The sequence below is a fragment of the Struthio camelus genome, chromosome Z, assembly GCF_040807025.1.
Source record: "Struthio camelus isolate bStrCam1 chromosome Z, bStrCam1.hap1, whole genome shotgun sequence".
Taxonomy (NCBI): domain Eukaryota; kingdom Metazoa; phylum Chordata; class Aves; order Struthioniformes; family Struthionidae; genus Struthio; species Struthio camelus.
Genome location: NC_090982.1, coordinates 36247991 through 36268752, shown reverse-complemented (window position 1 = coordinate 36268752; position 20762 = coordinate 36247991). Strand labels below are relative to the sequence as shown.

At 41.6% G+C, this 20762-nt stretch overlaps 1 protein-coding gene across 5 annotated transcripts in view; it reads right to left on the bottom strand.

Moving 5' to 3' along the window:
• The window catches only part of LOC138064477 (tyrosine-protein kinase SYK), a 55001-nt gene extending 37809 nt beyond the window's left edge, over window positions 1-17192 (bottom strand). For 2 of the 5 annotated variants that reach the window (XM_068927296.1, XM_068927300.1), the window contains exon 1: window positions 16816-16952. The gene's annotated coding sequence lies outside the window, so the exon portion shown is untranslated. Of the gene's footprint in view, window positions 1-13402; window positions 13530-15101; window positions 15190-16815; window positions 16953-17077 lie in introns of those variants that run through there. The other 3 variants (XM_068927299.1, XM_068927297.1, XM_068927298.1) reach the window with 3 other exon arrangements.
• Window positions 17193-20762: the final 3570 nt, after the last annotated feature.

Genomic DNA, 20762 nt, shown 5'->3' with positions numbered 1-20762 from the left:
GTTTGTGGATTTGAGTCAGCGCTTCACTCTGACTAAGGACAGGCAATCGGAAACTCCACTGTTGTACACAGGTGTAGTACCACTGAAGTAAAATGCCCAAATCCAATCTGCTGAAGATCTTTCCTTTAAGGGTTCTTATCTTATTATTCAGTGATCTAGTTTTCTTTTATTTCTTTTCAAACTAGTATTTAAACATGGCAAAGAAATAGAAATAAAAGATTAAAATAAGAGGCTCTAATAAAAATCTCCCAAAGATATCACAGAAACCATTGAGATGAATTCTATATGGCTATTCAAAGACATAGACTGGGTTCTGTCCTCCTTTTTATATCCAGTTTGACATAAAATCAAACCTCCCGATCTTGAAAAAGTATCAGCACTGGTGCCAAAGGGACAAAGCACAATGAGTGACTCAGCACCATGTCAGCATAGGAGTGGAGGTATTGGGCAAGTAGTTCAATCATTCTACTCTGTTGATCAGTCACACTGTTCTGTCTGATCCATTTTTTAGAAGCAGACACTGTCTAGAAGTTTGCAAAAAAAGGAAAAATTGGTTTTACTCTCAGTCCTCTTCTTCCTTTTCATCTTTAACTCAAATTAGTGAACATCATGCAAAACTTTCACTGAAACAGCAAACTGCTCTGTGAACACGGCCTGGTTTCCTTTGAATTAGCGCACTACAGCCTTCAAGCAATAACTCAAGCTCTTCCCATTAGGCTCCCTCTTGCTCCTTCTTCCAAAATTCTCTGGATAGCTGGGAAACATACTGCAGCTATGAATGTGCTGTTTGCAGGCTTTAAAAAAAAAAAAAAGTATGTGTTGAAAATGTTGAGTTCATGTTGTCCTGCAATGGAGGCACTGTGTTGGCTCATTCTCTCCACACATCCATTTATTCCTATAAATGATTTATCGGACTATCCTTGGGATCCTCTCCACTGAAAAATTTGGTTAAAGTTAAAAAGCTACCCAGGATAGACTGAAAGACTAGCGACTGCATAAGCCCGGTTCTTTAGAAAACCAGACAAAAAATATTGGAAATATAAGTGATTATTTCACATCAAACTCGGAACTTTCTTGAAAATACAAGAAATATCAGGAGTTCTGGACCCCAGCTTGACAGAGTTACAGATGGGCAGAAGAAAACATTTTGAAGAAAGGGTAGATATGGTGGAGACTTGTTTGGTAATAGGTAAGCATCTGTGATAGGTCTGTATTCAAACATCTTGGATTTCTTATTTACATTGTGACCTCACCACACTCTCCACAAACTTCAGCTGGTGAAGAGACTTCATTTAAACACAGACAAGGACTTTACCTCAGCAACTGATATATTTGCAGGACCAAGCTGCCTATGATATCCCAGGGTTGCCCAGAATATTTGCTTGAGAAGTCTTCATTCTGTGATAAACTTCAACCACTACAAAACATTAAAACACATCTCTTCTGCAACACAGGCTATCGTGTATGCATTACACCCATCATTTGCTATATTCCTACCATAGTTAACTTCAAAGCTCAATTAAAAATTTTTTTTTTAATCTTTAAGGTGCTGGATGCTCTAACGTAAGGACTGTGGGTAATGATGCTTCCTTGGCACAACAGGTCTTTGTAAGAGAAGATTCAGTTTTGCCCGAGTAGAAGGTTTGTCCAACAGATTGAACAAAGTAACAGAAAGAACCTCTGTTGCAAGTGCAAAACTTGTTTCTTTGACTTTGCTTTTGTTGTTATATATGCCAACCTCCCCCCATAAGACATCAACAAACGAATTTAAGCACAGCCACCCCAGCTCCTAGAAGCCTATCAACATGTTCTGTATGCTTCTCGCTCAGAGCAAAATAGGAGAGAGCGAGTAACACGTCGTATGCTTAGTTGTGTTGACTACTGCCCTAAAGAAAGGTATTCACATCTCATCATAAAAAGCTCACTATAAGATCCCTCTCTTGATTCTCGCCTTCACCTGGTCATTTTAGCAACATTTCTGATGGTATCACAGAAAATAGGAGCTCTCTTTTAGGCAGGCTGGACACCTGCTTCCAAGAGCTAGACTACTGGCAAATGTCCTATTGTCTTAGCATTATCTAGGAAGAGGTTTTTATTTTATGGTGGACTCCAGATACAGCGTGCACTACAAAACTGCTGTTTCACTGGCATTTGCTGAAGATCCATTTGGAGTTTGAGTTCATACAGACCAGAAAGTCCCTGAACACGAGAGTTCCTACTCAGGGAACTTAATCCTGCCACTCCTTACAAAACCTAAAGCTTACTCCTATAGTCTTGCATGGAAAACAAGCGCTTATGTATAACATTAAATACATAACCGGTATAAGTAAAACTCCAAGTTCTTTCCTGAGGTTTACAGCTTCTAACAAAGAGGCAAGGCTACAAAACATCGGTGACCTATTTAGTGAAAATGTCATTTTCTACGTTATTCCATATTTAAAATTACCATATGCTGCTCCTGTAAAAAGATCAATAAAAAGTTTATAATGAAACTATGAAAAATATCAAGGCAGTATGTTGGGGGATATACTAGAAACACTGGCCTACTGTAGCTGGGTGAGGACTGGATGCTTTCAGTTGCTGACACTTCTCACTCTGCTATTCTAACTCAGAGTTTTACCTGCAATACGACAAATTCAGGAGTCTGAATTTATGAAAACTTGCTTCTAACAAAATCCTCCATTTTCACATGTAAGTCAGAATAACTCTCATATCTGATTAATTTCTTGTAATCCTATGATTTTTTTAGGCAAGATGCCATTCATTGGTAGCTGAAGATCAGGAAAAAACAGTAACTTTTCTTCACTTTTTTAGCAAACGTATTTCTATACCTAATGTCTTCCTGTGATAAGTACACTTTAAAATGTTGTTCCTTTTCACCAGTTCATACTCTCTAGAAAAGAGAAAAAAATTCTCTGATCTACCCTCTGAACGGCAGTGGCAGAGACCTGTAGTTGAACTTTGGAGATGAGGGACTACTTCTTAGTTCTTCAGAACATAAGATGGAGAAGTTCAATGTTCAAACAAACATAAATATCCTCTTAAAGCTTTTAAAATATGGGGAAGTTTTATCAATTATTACTGAAATAGCAGCATGATTCCTTTGAGCTCCTAAATATCACAAGCCACTTACTCATAACTGCTTCAGATAACAAAGACTTGATATACGTTTGCAAAACAGGCTAGCATTGATAAAGTTCAGATAAGGTTTCTTTAGCTTGCCTAATATACAAGGAATGTTATAGGTCTGTGGCAACATGTGGAAATGTTTGGACTTATGTAGTGCTGCACAGACATGCAAGGAGCCAAATATACAGACAAACATCAAATAATATTTTAAAATTTCTTATTTACTTTGGAAAAAATTGTGGGTTTGAGATGGCTGCTCCTTTGGAACGGACCTTCACATCTTCCCTTCCTTTCTGGAGTTCAAATATCCTCATAGGACCACTAATACAGTAAAAGAGAATGCATCTGGATTCACATTTTTTCCTCCTCCCCCAAATTCTTACAGGGGCCAAATAACGCTGAGCTTGCCAAGTTAGCACAGTTACAAACATGAGGCTGTGAAATGGAGATTCAGTCCCCAAAGGGCTAACCATAAGACTTTACTCCTGAGAGGGCTGAAGGAAGTGTAGTTGGTTACCCGAGGGAAGCACTTGCATATAAGAGAAAGAGAGGGTCTAAAGTGCAACTTTCCTCATAGCCATGACATTTAACTTTTAAGGAAGCTACAAGTGCAAGCAAATATCGTGGTTATCTTGCATGAAAAAAAAAAGCAATATGCAAACACATAGGAAAATGAGATACCCACTTCCTCCCAGGTAGCTTCCGCACCAGTGATGTGATCAGTGTTGCAGACAGCGCGTACTCCTAACATAAATCAAGAGTTTAGCATCTTAGGCATCTCATGCATTTAGGGAAACAGAATATTTACACGAAATAGAAGAGCAAAACTCATTAGCAAGACACCTGAGCTGAAAAGCGTTGAAATGAACTTATGCTGTCCGCACTGTTACCCTTGGCTTGCTTCTCTTTCACCTTACCTATTTAGACAGCGTTAAAAAACATTGTTTTATACAAAGGTTTGCACAGCAGCAAGCACAGTGTTGTTGAGGCACTAAACTCTACTCTTATTAGACAATAATATGTAGAAATATGAACCTGGCTACAAAGACCAAACAACAATGTGGAAGGAGACTTGGGAGACAGCTGGTTAGGTGTACTCATTCAACTGTAAGATGAGCAAAGGCACTAACCCAGGACCAAAGTTCAAAAGCTGTGTAGTGGTGAAACAGAGTTCTGAGTAAGCTCTTCATTTGAATGGGGTTAATTTTTCTCCTACCTTTGTTTTTTAAAGTAATATTCTGTGAGTAACACATGAAAGTACAGCGTGAGTCTCTTCTGCACGGGCAAGACAGAAGAAAGGCTCCAAAAGAGCTGCAAGAATGGTTATACTTTGGCACATTTAAAACTAGACAGCATAGAATAATGAAACTACGCTGACTGGAACACTGTTCTAGCACAGGGTGAACCAATAGATCTTTTAAGCATCTAATTGGCAACTTCTATAGTTCCCTGATTATACCTTGAAACAATATTTGAACAATGTGAACATGCAATTTTTTCGAAAATTTTAGTTTAACTAGTATTCTTGAAAACAAGATGAGTACATCTGTGAACAGCAGTACAACTTTTCATTTTAAATTCTTTCCTATGTTCTCTCCTTCTATAACACACATAAAAGCTGAAATGAATTAAGCATGCATAGAATGAGAAATATACATTTGATGGTTATTTCATCAAGTGCATTAAGTACTGTAGTACTTTCAGGGGTAAGTATAATCTTAATGGTACATTCCATACTGATGTAAATTCTGAGATCAGTACCAGAAAGGTACTACAAATCCATTGTTACTGCTTCAGATATTTACATTTTTATAGTATTTTAACAAATAAAATGGATTTAACAGATCATTCAATGCTCACTTCTTCATCTTCAGCTTTAAAATGACCTTCCAGTCTGTCTAGGAAGCTAAATGATGGTATTAATTTGATTCACCAGATTACTTAAACACCTGCTTTACCTTCCTGCATAAACATGAAGATTGTATTTCGATCCAGACCTTAGGAGAGGAATTTTTATGAGAAAATTAGGCAGATATCAAGGAAGAACGCAGTGAGTGTTTAACAGTAAGTAGCTAGGGAAGGAAGTGGAGCAGAAGCTGAAGTTCTAGCAAACTAGAATTTGATTAGGACACCAGGGTGAACGTTCTGATCTACTGCAAAAAATCTGAGATCTTCCTTAATTTAGCTGGTAACAATGACGAGTTTTACACCTTTTGTAGACAGTGGCATCTCCATATAATGTCCCGTTCACCATACTGAAGAAGATGGGTTTGGTATTGGCTCAAAGGGAAAAGTGAGGTCCATGGGATCATCATCACATTTCTTGCAGGATCCTGGTCTTCCTCAGGGAATAGCCCTGACTACACACTGAAGCCTAAGGCAGCATGCCTCAGTCTCCACCTGTTGCCTCTCTAACCACCTTACAACCTACAGCAACTTTTCCACCGCTCCTGCTCTGGCCTCTGTCTCCATGAAAAGAAAATTGCTTTCCTTAAATGATCAAAAGGAGGTCTCTGATCTCTGCAGCTTCTTCCTGAACATCACTGCATTATGCTGTTCCTTCAGACTCCAACACCACCACACTTCCCTCATCAAGGTCAACTATTCTTTCTCTGCACTTCAGACTCTAAAATATGCCTTCTTTCTGCTTCAAAGGCTTGCCTGTTGCTCCACACACTCCACACTGACAGATGCACAAAATGTATCTGTTATTATTTAAACACATTCCACTTTTACTGCTGCTTCAATTTTGGTCTCTTTCCTTAGTATTTTACTAGAGGTCTCTGTTTTGGGTGCCTATTTTACTGTATAGCAGGTCAATTTCAGGAACATTCTCCTTCTTTCATGCACTTGAGATTTTTTGCAATGTTCTTAGGACAACTACTGTGTTCCTGCTAGGTTTTTTAAACAGAAATGTATTCTTCAGCAGAACTCTACTTAGGGAGCAAGGCAGGCATGTGGTAGCTTTGGATTCAGAAGACATTCTTGCAGGGGGGTTCTCAACTTGGACCTTACAACACTCGCAGTAATCTGTGGGACTGGCAATCTGTGGCAGGTTTTGTGTGTTCTCCTGCTTCTGAGAGTTGTGGCTAGCGGCTTTCTCAGCTTAACAGGAAAAATGTTTTTCCTAGTCATGCAGGTCCTCAGCTTTCTGACCACTCAAGAACACAAAACAGCCTGCTGTACAGGTGATACTGGGGCTTCATTTACCAGATTTCAAGGAAATGATATTTTTCTTCCCTCTTATATCATATAGACTCATTCATCCAAAGCCTTAAAAAAAAAAAAGAGCCCAAAACCCACAAACACACCTCAAAGTATCATCAGATTAAAAAAAAAGCAATTTAAAAAACATTGGTCTTTGGATTTGCTTTCCAGAGTCATTTTTACCTATGTGGAAAAAAGTTAGATAGATGTTTTTATCTACATTGAAGCATGTCAGAATGGCCCTCACTTATTTTAAATTGCAGCTAACACCCTGATATCATCTGATGACTACAGGCACTGTAGCTCTTGAAATATTTCCTCAGGAAATACTACTTGACTTGGCAACACTATTACTGCCCAGCTGTTAGGTAAATAGATGCTTAGAAAAAGTATCATAGTATTCTTCTGTTATTTAGGGGTTTCCTATATTCAGAGTGTGAATTCTAAAAAACTGAATTTATTTTGGTGTTTTTAAAACTTCTCTGGTGTCTTCCACGAGCTTTTGTACTGAGATCATGGAGAGGCAGAGCTCAGTAGAAATCGTTCTTCTTCAGTGCTGGGACTCCATCCTGTCTCTTTCATAGTATCTTCCTTTTGGGACTCCTCTAACTCCAGCAACCTTTTCACATGTCATAGTTTTCCTCTGAAAAATTATTTATGTTTTGAGCTTTTAAAAAGCTCAAAAAAAAAAAAAAGCTTAAAGAGCTGAAAAAGCTTAATAAAATACTGTCAGGCATTTATTAATTAGAGCTGCTTTTTTCCCTGGGGGTAGAAACCCTATCATTTTCACATATATTTAGCAAAAAACAAAACAAAGCAAAACAAAACAAAAACCGAAAAACCACCACAACAGAAAATCCTTGTTCCTTTTTTTTTTCTTTTGAAAATTAACGTCAACACTCCCTTCCCCACCCTGGCAACGCTCTGCTAACCATTCCTGAGCCTCCTGCCTAAGGAACTCTTATGCTGCCATGAATACAACCACTGCCTCTGGCAGAAAGATGCCTCCTGTCAAAGCAAACATTTCCACCTGAAAACAGACTACATGGTTTGCATGGAAACATGCTCCCTTTTGGGTAAAGTAGTTTACTGTAATTGGTACCCATTAAGCCACCATAAAAAGAGCAGAGCCAGTGGGGACTTACTAACATCCAAAGGAAAGCATTCAAGATACTCCTGGCAGACCCTTCTCTAGTCTTCTTGTCACAGCTTCCTTGCTGTGACAAGGTGTGAACAAACCCCTTTGGGCAAAGGCAGAGCTTCACCAACACCAGCTGTGGGCTCTGCAATGACTACAAAGAGTACAGGGAGAGCTGACTCTTCCCAATGCTGACAGAAAAGCCTGGGTTGGGGTGCACAGCAGCAAAAGTCCATTGAAGGAGCCAAAAGCTACCTCTGAATGCCTCAGAAACTATTGAGCTGAGTTACATGACATATAAAGTACCTCTCTGCTGTTGTTTCAAGTTAAGGAAAGTAAATAATAATTTGATGCACCAAAGCAGTAAGTCTCAGCTTCTTTTCACTTGCAGATTCCCCCAAATTCTCCAGTAAATGTGTGAAAACCAGACCTACTAAAGAAGAGTTTGATTCTTTTAAACTACTTTTTATGAACTCTTTTAAGAGAAATTCATCAATATCCAAGGATCACAGAGTGAATTCTGCTGTCCAAAACAAAGTTACCTGTACAGCAATGTAATCATTCTAATCACTGCTCATAAAATTTGAGAATACAGAAATTGCAGAGCTCAATCCTGTTTCTAACTCACCTGAGCTAAAAATTCTCTGACTTGCATAGGAATCAAGGGCAGAATGAATTTAGCTGTTAGTAGGGCAATGCTTTCATTTAGACTTTCTGTGAATACTTAAAGCAAATCCTCCATTGCTCCACATATTCATACACTTTTATTAAAATGTTGTATCTTTCCAAAGTTGGACGTTGTCCTTCAAGAGAAGAGTATTCAAGTAGAGCTTCAGAATTTATGTCTGTGATCCAGCAAGCACTTTCAGGCAGCTCACTGCTATATGAAAACACAACCAAGAGCTGTTCAAAAAACATCTGGAGTCTGATGCAGATATATGAGAGAGGAAGGGGCACTGCAAGATACCTTTGATCTTTGCTAAAAGATTACTCAGGAACTCACTAGCAAGCACATTCCCTTCTTCATCTAGTGTCCTTGTTGCCCAGCTTTGGAGCTGTGAAACAGGTAGACTCAAACCTTCATCACTACAGGGCAGCACAATTGGCTACTCAGAGAAAAAGAAGCGTTATGTAAGATTTTACTTTTGGGACTTGACTGTTTTATTGCCTGACAGTGCCCCTCCTGGCAGGCATAATATTGTCTTGTATCTTATGTGTTTACACCTGTTTGATTACTAGTCAGATTTTGTTTCTTTAAGTTGTTCTCAAAGTTCATATTTAACCATCATAGGGTGGAGACTATCTGCTCTCTTAAAAGTATGTCATGAAAGAGAAAGAATGAACTGAAATGGAAGCAAGGTCAGAACTGAAAAAGATGCAAGTGAAGAGAATTATTAGCACTTACAGGGTAAAAACTAAAACTCACAATGGAGATACGATACGTAGAAGCTATTACTGCAGTTCAGACAGAGCTGTGAAATGAACTTACAAAGTTGTTGAGAACACGTGAGAAATAAAATAAAAATACTGTCAGTATATTTGCAAGGAGAATCACCAAAAAATAACTGTATCTCTCTATCCAATGGCCTGGATATTTTCAGGTTCAGTGATGCAGTGTTATTACGTATGTCATCACAGCATGTTTCCAGATGGAATACATTTCTCTTTTCACAGAAGACTGTGGTTGTAATCCAGAGGCTGCTATGACAAAACAGTTATGGGCAAGGCAAAACAGTTAAGCTAAGACACATCAAGCTTCCATTAAGCTTTCACTAAAAGTGACTCTCAAATCTTTTTTCAAGGTTCTCTGTTTTCTTATTTTTTAAAACTCAGTACTTCTTAAAAGCAGCAGACCTACTAGAATGTAGCAGAAGGGCAATATTCATTTTCCAGAAAGACAAACCTTGGAAGAACTTCCTGGTTTCCAGACACAAAAAGATCTGAAGAAACTGCAGTCTTGAGCACAGAGCTGGTGGTGCTGTGGATTCTTACTACTGTGAGAAGAGAGATAGCTTGGCTTCATTCAGAAGGGTCAGGCCCTGAACTTGCATACAAACACAATCCATAGCTTTGCTTGTTTGTCCTTCGGTAGGATTTGTTGTCGTTGTTGTTGCATACACTCTGGTAAACAAGACCTCTCTCTGAACTCAAGTGCCATCAGGTCTAGACAGAAGTCACCACTATCAAACAGAAGGTGGAAGAAAAGTAAAACTTCCCCCTCAAAAGTAAAAGATATCCCAGCGGAAGTTGAACATCGTTCCAGCTGTTTAGAAGTTACAAAGCCATCACATGACTAGAACAAAATGCCTGGCTCATTTTTAGAACTATTCAGGGCCACATTTCATTCAAAATTGGGAACAAACAACATTCTGTTTTTAGTAGCGTGCAGATCCAAAAGATCTGTTTGATTTCTGCTTCCATAAAGCATTTGACAACATTTTTTTCAACTAGCTGTTACAGGCTGACATTTCCAAAGTTACTAGGAGGGTGTGGACTCCCCTTCTTTGTGCAGCTTTGCATGTCTCAGCTTTAATTCCTGGTCTAAAACATACAAACGTACACAATGACCTCAGTTTTTCAGACAAGAATATCAGCAATCAGGCACTGTTAAGCGATCAACAAAAACATTTGCATCCAATTTTAGTTACTTTGTTTCACTGAAACACTGATTCTATCTCCAGGATTCCTAGAACCTGTTGCTGAATGGAAGCCTCAATGAACTCACTGTGAGTTAGAGTGGCAAACCTAGGCAGGTTCCTCCTTCAGGTCAGGGTTATCTGTCACCTGAAACACAGTCTGCAGCATCCTGCTCTATACAAGGTAGAAAATTCTTACAGGAAGAAAAATAGCCTGCTTTCCCTGCTCCTAGAACAGGCAAGTTGCTACAGAACTGACAGAGATTCTTCAGTGCCGCTTCCTAGAGCCTGTAAAAACTATGCTAGGTTACTTTCTTCTTTGAAATGCTCCTGGTATGAGGAAATAGCAAGGTTAATGCTCTGCTGCAAAGGCAGCGTAACTGACACTGGCTCATCTCCTGCTGGCAATTACTCAGGAACAGTTCACACCTGGGAAAGTATGAAAGAAAGGAGGACAAAATTTTTTTTTTTTTTGAAAGGAAGGTGTGATACTACTTCATGTAGTTACACTGCAAACATTAAGGAACAATTTCTTCAGTAAATTTCTTCTGTATAATGGCTTTCTAATTAGGAAGCTACCCAAAGGGTGGCTTCTCCAACAACAGCATCCTCCAACAACGGAGGCAACTCTTCCTGACCAGCTTTTGTGAGGAGACATGTATCAGAAAGGCAGATTACATAACAAAAAGCACCTGATACCGTTTAGCACGTCAGTGAATCAAGAGCTTACACAGTCTAAGTCTGTGTCCTCTCCTCACCCCATCCTGTATCCTCAGCACGAACAGCACTGCTCAGCCAGCTAAAGTTCAACCCTAATTGCTACAGGCAATGATGGATCAAGCAGTCTCCTAATGAGCAGGAATCCCTTCTAGCCAGCAAATGACCACTTGGATTAACCATACGCTTCACCTCTCACACAGAAGCGTTTCAGAAATGCTACTACGGAGAGCAGAGCCCTCTCCTCCCCTCCCACAGAGGAAGCCTACTGGCTGCGTCTGGACGGGTGTGATGCTCTCGAAAAGGCCCCTGTCGTGTGCTGGGCACAGAGAGGATGCACCTGGCCTCCGCACGTTCTGGGCCAGCAGGCTGTATTTCCCGAGCTCTTGCATCACAAACTGCCAAGCTGGAAAAAATATGTTGTAGTCAGGTTTGTATTCCTACCTTGTGCCATCCTCCACGTATCAGTTGGTACGCTGACGAATGATCCAACAGTAATTTCTGCTACCAGTAATTGGTTGGCAGGTGCATGGGTACCATCCAAGGAGGACAGGTACGGCCTTCCTCCCCGGCCTCGGCCCAGCCGCAAGGCTCGCAACACAAGCATACTCTGTGCTGTGCCAGGGCCGCCAGGTGCCAAGCAGCTTCTGTGGGAAGTAGCATGCCTGCAGCAGGGCAGCTGCGAAGCCCTCCTCTTTGCACACCCATTCTCACAGGCTCTGTGCCTCAGTGCAATATGGAGGCTCTGATGCTCCCAACACCTGGATATGGAACAGGATAGCGTGGTTGCCCTCCACCTGTTGGATGGGCTCAGCACTCAAGTGACTTCATGGGTTTGCTACAGGTCCAGGCATAAAGCTACCAAAAAGCTGCCCGCGTTTGACCAGACTTGGGTCTCAGGAGTCAAAGGCAACTAGTTTTCATGCTAGCAACGTCTGTTCCTGAATACACCACTGCTTTCAAGTGAACTGAGCTGCACCCTCTGTAGAAAAAAACTCCATTGGATTTTAGTTCACTCTCCCCTTACGAGACTTTTTTCCTGCATTTCTGCGAATAACAGTGCATACTGGGCTGACCAGATCTGCATTATTTTCACTGGATGAAGACAGACCAGTTCAGCTCACTGAAGCAGTGTATGATTTCTTATCAATCACTTATTAGGACTGAGGACAGAACATTCACTTAACATCTCCCTTGCCATCTACCTTGTTCATACTCAGACTCCCACATCAACGATAGCCTCAGAGTCAGAATTGCTTTGAAGAGCTTTCTTCCTCTTGACGCTATTTTAACGAAGACATCATTCTCATACATTTACGAGATGTTCCACTGATTGAAAACATTGCTAATCCCATTATCTAATTTACAAAAATAATCCTTACTTAACCAACCTGCTATTTGCTTGACTAACTTTTGAGGAAAATACTGTGGAAATCGTTTGTATTCTTTGAAATGCAGTAAAATTTAACTTTTTATCTCAGAGACAGACTGCATTACTGTCGCTTCCTTTAATTACATTCCTCCTATTTCAAATGTCAGATTTTCACCTTGTCAGAACCTTGGTTTGGTTTTACGTAGAGTGAATTAGTTATTTTGATTTAGGTTAGCAAATTTGTGCTGAGTTTCCCAGGGTGGGAGCTTATCCACAGATACCTGCTTACAATACCTACTGGCTTGCTTTTCTATGTTCTTTCCAAACGAAACTCTGGAAAAAAATTTGCATTTCAAATTTTGCTCTACTATATTTTTCAAGAGAATTGAAAAAAACTCATTGCCAGTTTCTAACCTCAGTTTTGCAGTCTACATTAAGAAATAAACTCTTCACGCAACTCTACCAAAAAAAAAAAGAAAAAAAGGAAAAAAAAAGAAAATCAGTTGCTAAAAATTATTGAGAGATCATTTCAAACATCATTAAGTTTAATTCCTCTGAAACTTGTACAGTCACTTTTGGAATCTGAACTAGTATTACTAAAAACAGAACTTCACACCTGGTGGTCAGTACACATTTTAGCATTTTACATCTAGCATTCTACGGGTCTAATTCTGCTCTCAGTTGCATTGGGTTTAGCTAAGAGAAACAGCACTGACTTCTACAGGTTCTACGCTGAGGTCTCAAAAATGTGGACTTGTTTTTTCTTTTTTCCTCACTTACTTCATTATCTTAACCAAGTAGGGGAAAAAATATAGAGAAAGGCTGTCTGGGAGGGTACGGGAAGGATAACTGTGGGTGGCGCATGAGATGATGATGACTACCAGTCATTTTATTCAATCTGTAGCTTCAGATAAGGATTTTTAAGTCCTTTTAAAAATAGTTAGGCTATATCTTTGTACCTGACAGCATTAAAATATTTACGTAATTCTGTGCTTATTTCCCTTGTACATATTCTGTTTCAACTTTTCCTATGATTACTGACCGTGTTTTCTCCTCGGGCTACCTCCAACCACAATTGTGATTCCTGCCAAACTCAACTCCATTCCCAGCCTAGAGGTTGCTTCGCTATTGTGGCTGGATTTAGGTACTACAGTGCCTCAAGTCCTACAGCTTTACAAAAGCTTTCAGCACCTCACAGCTTACCTCTATGGAGCACCAGGGCCGGAAGATTCCTTACACCGTTTCCTTGAATTTTGAAAGGAGGAGTTGTTATGCATATTACATTTTGTCCATCCAGGACATCTGGCATCCCTCATCTGTTCTGGAGAACACTGTGCCAAAGTAAATCAGGACAAAACTAGAGAAATGGCGTGGTATTCCTAGCTGTTCAGATTAATACATCCCACCATCAGCTAGCTACAAACTCAACGATAGTGAAACTGCACAGAGTAGTACTCCGTATCCTACCTCTGTATACTGGTTATTTAGGCTCTAATATTTGTTCAGTTTGCAGTTGTTCTGGTATCTGGTACAGCGGCATGGCTGCAGCATTTTACATATCCTGGAGTGCCCTTAGAACTCTAGGATCCCACAAGGTCGCAAAAATATTTTCCCCTTTCTTTTCTTCTTACTACACATACATGCTTACAAAAGTGGCCACTTAGTCATTGCATGTGCACAGACAGGAAGTTACGACCTAATTTTAACTTTGGAATGTGAAGACAAGCTACCAAATTTTATTTTACTTTTCTGAGGCAGATGATATTTTGTGTCAAACATTATGAACATTTATCCTTTATCCTTTCTTACAGCAAATCCTGGATTCACTGCTTTTGATGCAGGAGCATACAAGCTTCTCCACACTTCTGGCAGTTGCAGTGCTACCGTTTCCTTGTTGCCGACAAGCAATGCAGAAGTCGGCGGCCAAGCGCTTTCAGCCGTAACGCAAAGAGAGTATTTTCTGCTCCCAGCTCTTCTGCTTAATTCTATGCCTCCACAGTACTCATTGTGTTGTAAAATGAAAAGCTTAAAATTACAATACACTGCACCAACTATGTAACCTTGCTGCTAAAACGTGAAATTACAGAAGGAAAACGCAAATGTTAACTATCAGCTTTGTGATCAAAATATTTTTACTGTGCTCAAAATAAATACTAATAATTGTGTTGTAACGTGCTATACTGCATACACGATAGGGTCTGATCCAGCAAAATCTAAGATCTGTTTTTACTCATGAGAATAACAAGGGCTTAATCAAATTACAACTATAAATATCAGGAAAAAATGTTTTGCTGTAAAAGTGTTTCTATCAACGCCAGTTGACATATCAGGTGAGCTACCTTCATCTCCTCCCCCAAGATTTTCTTATTTTGTCAAATGCAAGCAAGACTACTGTTAAATTTTGATTATGAAACTTGTTTTACTATTTTTTTCCCTAAGTGAAAAATTAACAACCTGATCCTGCAGATCCTTGCAAGGTGAGAAGTTTTCCTTCTTATGACTGAATGTTACTACTCAAACACCTGCAAGACCAGCTTCAGGTTTAAAAAAGGATCAGTTGAGCTAGAACTAAAGAAATGGGTACCTTGAATGGTACAAGAATTCCAGCCGCAGTGCAGTACCTCACATAAGCACATGTTTACATTTAAGTACAAAAGCAGTCATTTTATATGGCTCATTTAAATGGTCTGTTTGTAACTACTACTCACATTCAAAGACATGCATTGTAGTCTTTGTAATTATGCTACAAAAGCAGACAAGTTCCCCTTTTTAGCTGTGTTTTTCTGGAACTAAACATATGCAATTGAAAGCAGATTTTGGCCCAGTCAGTCTCATGTGTATACCACAGATCTCTAGGCACTGATCCAAAAGCCTATAAAGCTGAAAAAAGGGATAACGCTACCTAATAGCTCCAGTGCATCCAGACGCCACAGCAAACAGTTTCTTACAATCACCATATTCAAATCAGCAGCGCCTCGGACTCATGATGGCTGCCAAATATTGTATATTGGAAAAGCATTAGGAAGGAAAAAAGAAGTGTAATTTGCTAAAAAAACAATTACTGTGATCTCATGCCTTCTGACCACGACATACATTTCAGAAGTGACTTTTCCTGCTTCCAGTGTCCCTGGCAGGGCAGAAGCAAAAGAAAGGATGGGAGACTAAGGAAATGCCCCATGCAACTTATTTTCCCATCAGTATCTTTAAAAGTGCTTAAATCTAATTTATAATTTTACCATCAGTCTTCTGAAATGCTATTTTGTGCTCAGCATAACTTTTAAAAAGACACCTGTTAGCTGCTTCTAAAAATAAATTCAGCTTCTGTCTTCTTGAGACTTCAGATCAAATTCTGTTCTTACAACATTATAACCACAACAGCAAGAAAATGGAAGAGTAGCACAGCTTACCTTTGATTTCACAGTGTGTTAATATTTTTTAACAGAAACAAAACCAGACCACTTTAACTGTATTTCTTCTTGGGATTTTGCAGTTATTTCAACTGAATGCGAAAATTGAAACAATTGCAGCAATTATTTTGTTTTCTCTATTTCAGCTGTTTTGATCATCCTAACTGATTCCAAACCCTTTAGTCCAAATTATTTTATCCTCGCCAAACCATGATCTTTCTCCCCCACAGGAAAACTGTCAGAATATTGAGAACATTCAAACTTCCTTATTTGTGTGTTTATCACTCAGTGCTCAACAGAGGGATTAAAAAAAAAAAAGTCAGTTCCTCTAAGTGCATTGCCTTAAAGTACTCTACGCTGCTACAATTTACAGCCTCTGATCCCGTAAAAATATATGGCTTTAGGCTCTGATACGAGATCTGCACAGGACAGCTGTGCCTATGGATCAGGCAGATTCAACCCAAAGGCTCAGGAGATCTGTGTTTCTGTGGACAAAAGGATGAAAGAAGCTCGACAGAAAAGAGCATCAACAAAAATTATGAGCATTTCACTGCATTAAAAGGCATACGTTTCCTTCTGAAACGGAAACACTTTCCAATATAGCTTGCAATTTGGCCGAACGGGGACCCTGTTTGCCGCTGGAGTCGGCGTCAGCAGCACCTAACAAAAAGTGTTGCTTGACTTTGTCCAAAAACCACCACGGTACACTGGCCTGGCCAACGACCACGACAAGTTTAGGCAGCACCGGGGCAAAGAAGGAAATAACGTCGGCAGGACACATGAAACGCGCAGCCTTGAGTCAGGCATCAGGCCCACAGCATCCAACTAATTTCAGCTCTTCCAGTAACACCGTACCGCTGTTTTCTTGGAAGCAAAATAAGGAAGTCCGATAAGAAAGCAGCACATTTTCAAAGCCATTTTGCCAATCTTCAAACCTCTGAGCTACCCTCACGCCGTTACAGGCACTGCTACGATCGTTTTGTGCAAACTTTGCTACGTAAAGACCTACCGCCACCAGAAGAGACCAAGACGTAATTAAACCTGATTTCTGTATTGAAATGTTACGTTAATCGCATTTACTGTCTTCCAAAGCGCGGTAAGGCTGCCGCCTTTCAGGCCGGCTGCCCAGGCCGGCTGCCCGCCCCCTCACGCCAGCGCCGCCGGGGCCCCGGTTTTCCCGCTTCGCTCCCGTTTGGCGGCTCCACTCACCCTTCCCTGCCCCGAAGCACCGCACGCTGCTGGCTTCCCGCGACCCAACGGCCGTCGCCTTTTTGCTGTCTCCCCCGCCGCGGACCCCGGCGGCGGCCTCGCCCTCCCGCCACCGCCCCGCTCGCACCTCCGCCCGCACCCGCCGGGCGGCCGGTAATAACGGTCCGCCCGCCCCGGCCGCGCCTCAGGCGGCGCCGACACCCCACCCCCGGCGGGCGGGCGGGCGGCGGCGCCGCGCAGAGGCCGGGCGGCCGCTACTCACCGCCGCCGCAGGCCGCTTGGCGGGGCGCTGCCGCCTCCTCCCGCCGCCCGGCGGCTCCTACCTGTGGGGGGCGGCGGGGGCCGCTGCCGCCGGGCGGGAAGGGGGCGGCGCGGGGCGGCGCGGCGGGCGCCCAGCGGAGGGTGCCCGGCAGCGGGCTGCACCCGCGCTCAGGGGCCGCCGCAGCCGCCGCTTCCTCGTTTTCTGGGGCCGCCGCGGCTACTTCCTCAAGGCCGGTGTCAGCGCGCACACAGCCTGCTCGGCGGCGGGCGCAGCCGCCTCCCCCTGCCCCCCCGCTTGGCTGGCAGCCCCGCCGGGGGGCCCCGGGCGCGGCGCGGCCTCCCCTCGCCCCGCCGTCGCCTTTCCCTGCGCCGAGGACGCAGCAGCAGCCGCCGCCGCCGCCGCCGCCGCCTGCCCGGGACCCCCGCGCCGTGGGTCTCCGCGGAGCCCGAGTGCGGCGTGGCCTTGCGGGCGGGCAGCTCGCTGAAGCGGCCCCGCTGCCCTCGGTGCCGCCCGGGGGGCAGGAGGATCGCGGCGCGTCCAGTGGAGCTGTCCGCTAGGGAGGAAAAGCGCCCTTTTTGTGCGCCCCGAAATTTCGTGAGCGCTATTCGACGGGAGCGTGACTCCTGGGCGTGGGGCGCGACACAAGGGCCTGCTTTAACGCAGCATCTCCCCTTCCTGTCATGTTTTCACTCCAAAAATACATTCAGTCAAAAATGTCAGTGTTTTGCAGGAACGCCCGGCACGGAGGCAGCTCCAGTGTGCCCAGCTCCGTGAAGACATCGAGCTGAAAGAAGTCCCTCTCCCAAAACCTCCCGAGCACCCTGTGGGACGGGGAATGGATTCCCACCGTGGACGACCCCACACAACCCAAAGGTGGCGAGTGTCCTTCGCCGGGAGCTGTCCAGACTGCTCACCGGTACTACAGGGCCTGCAGTTAAACCTGAGCAGTAGAGAGGAAGTCAAGTAAGGCGAATACATATTTCTGGCTGCTGTTCACAGTTTACTTTTATTTTCTGTGAGGTTTTAATGGAGTTCTGCTACGCTGATTTTTGGAGAGGGTCTCCTATCTGTTAACATCCCGAAGCCTTTCTGTTGTGCATGGCTGCACTCCATACAAGCAGGCCAGTAATCGATAAAGGAATTCCTCTCTGGGGGCTGGGGGCGCTGTGCCTGGCAAAATCAGAGTATGTCTACTGCTTCTGGAGACATTCAATAAATTTGAGGAATCTCCTATCCAATATGAATATGTACAGTAGAAACCAGTAGTTTGCCAATAGCCTGCCACAGGTTATTCCATACAGCAACAAGAAGTAACTTTGTAATCCTCCAAACATTTTTTTAGCATTTGAAGGAGTTTCAGCACTGTTGTCATTGCCATTTGATGTGAAAAGACCTCCACTTTCAGTAGACATGACTGTTCATCTAAGGCCAGGAGAGATCTACTGTGGGAGGCTTTGCAATTACAAGACTGTGTCCTATGTCAGTCAATACTAGTAGGAAAGGGGATAGATGGGGATTGGGTGAAATGTCTCATCTCTTTCTGGTAAAGTTGGACTCGTCTGCCTAAAGTTGGCCTTTTACTTTAGATGCAGCCCAGATTTTCCCTGATATAAACAGACTGAAAAATACCGATATAATACAAAATGAATAATAATTTCTCACATACTGTGACACTGTCACAGTTATCAGCTGCTCTGGTTCCATGCGTGATCTGCCAGTTTTTCCTGAATAGTGAAAACAACTTGGATGACCTCCTGAACTGACAATGAAGCAACAAGTGTAAACAGAGGGGTATTGCTGTTGATGGTGATGAAATTTGTTTCAAGTCTATTTTTTATGCTATCATGAATCAAAACAGAGTTGATTAAAAGGCATTCGCAGTTCTGATTTCTTTGCTATACTGACTCCATGATGAATATAATTTATAAAAAGTAATTCTATAAACAGGCCTTTCCAAATTTCTGAAATTTGAATTCATGACCTACGTGTTCAGTTGCCTTCCCACTGCCCATCTTCCAAATTCCATCCGTTGCTACAGGGAATAGATTGTTGACGGCAAATACAAATAGGTATGTTCAGATAGGCTTTTCTTCAGTTAAGCCACCATACTGAAAAAAAGAAATTCATATTACAAATGGAATCTGTAGATGAGTTTCTGCCTTATAGACATAGTGGAATTTGCGGAAGTACTTTTGTAGAGGTAATTTGCACCAGGGGAATTCTGCTCCAGCCGAAAGAGTCTTACTGCTGCTTACTGCAGAGGTAAGAATAGGCTGATGCTAAGTGTTTTTTAAAAGACCATCAGTAAAAGGGGAGGCTGTAACCAAGGCTGATGCTTTGTTGTCCAAATTAATGTTAAATTCTCAAAAACGATTCTCAAAAATTTGTAACAACAAAATATACCACACCGTAGACAGACAATCGCATTTAGGGTCCAGATGTCAAATTCTTGACACTTTATCATACCTACGGCTAAAAGTCAAGGGTCTCCATGATAAAAACAATTAGTGTCAGTAAGATGGGGCTCTGTGTACATACAAAGAGAAGAATGCAAAAGTGACTCATTTTGCCTAAGGAATATAAAATTTCTGTACAGTTCATTGAATTCGGTCATGGTTTGAACAAAAATGCGTGTTATTTGGGAGTTATTTATTATCTACTTCATTTCAACTTTGAAGGAAGCAGTAATTCAGTGTTAGCACAACAGCAGTAAACATTAGAGAAAATCAAAAGCCTATAGTCTGAAAGCAATGTTGTGACACAAAAACAAATGTCATATATTAGAGTCAGAAAGAACTGGATCACAGAACTGGATCACAGGCTTCAGAAAGTAAGGAGCATACTCTCATATGCTTTGGCCTATTTCTGCTGTGCAAGAAGCAGCAAAAACCCCTGTTGTACATATGAACCAAGCCTGAACATACTTCATACATTGAAAATACCAGCTCTTTATGTGAATCATTAGGATTCGACTTACACATATCTGGATTTAAGGGGAAAATAGTAGTGGCAATCTCTAGGGAAGACTGAATTCAATTCCACAGAAATAAACTGGGAGAAATGCCCAACAAAGTAAAGATCAGCTTGTTCAGTGTGGGTATCTATCAATTATGACTTTCATATATACAGTGATTTGCTGCTTTGACTAGAAAATGTCAACAGCAAGATTCTTTCCTATATGAAGTAAGAATGATAATTAGAAAATGCAAGGCCATCAAAATATCATTTTCTTTATCTATACACACTAAATGTAATGAGATGTGCATTATTTTCTATGTAATTATAATCATTTAAGTACTAGAATTTTGCATGTAATAGCCACATTTGTCAGTCTTACCCTCTATTTTGACCTAAAACCAACAGTCTTTAAACAAAAATGAATACACTCGATATACATATCTGTAATAAACTAGTGGTATTTTTGCTCACTCGTGATCAGAGTGGTTACAGGATGCATTCATTATGTCTGAGAGAACATGATATGTACGGTATCTACATTTTTTAAATTTTTGTGGCACAATGCAGGCTAAGATTGTAGATTGACTGAGAAAGGACATTTGCTGAATTTAGGTGACCATGGAAAATATGTAGTTATGTTAAAGTGATGATGCATGCTTGGGCCAATCCTTTCTTTATGACTGTTCATATACCACATGCCTAAGACTTTAGGTTAACAGTTTTAAGA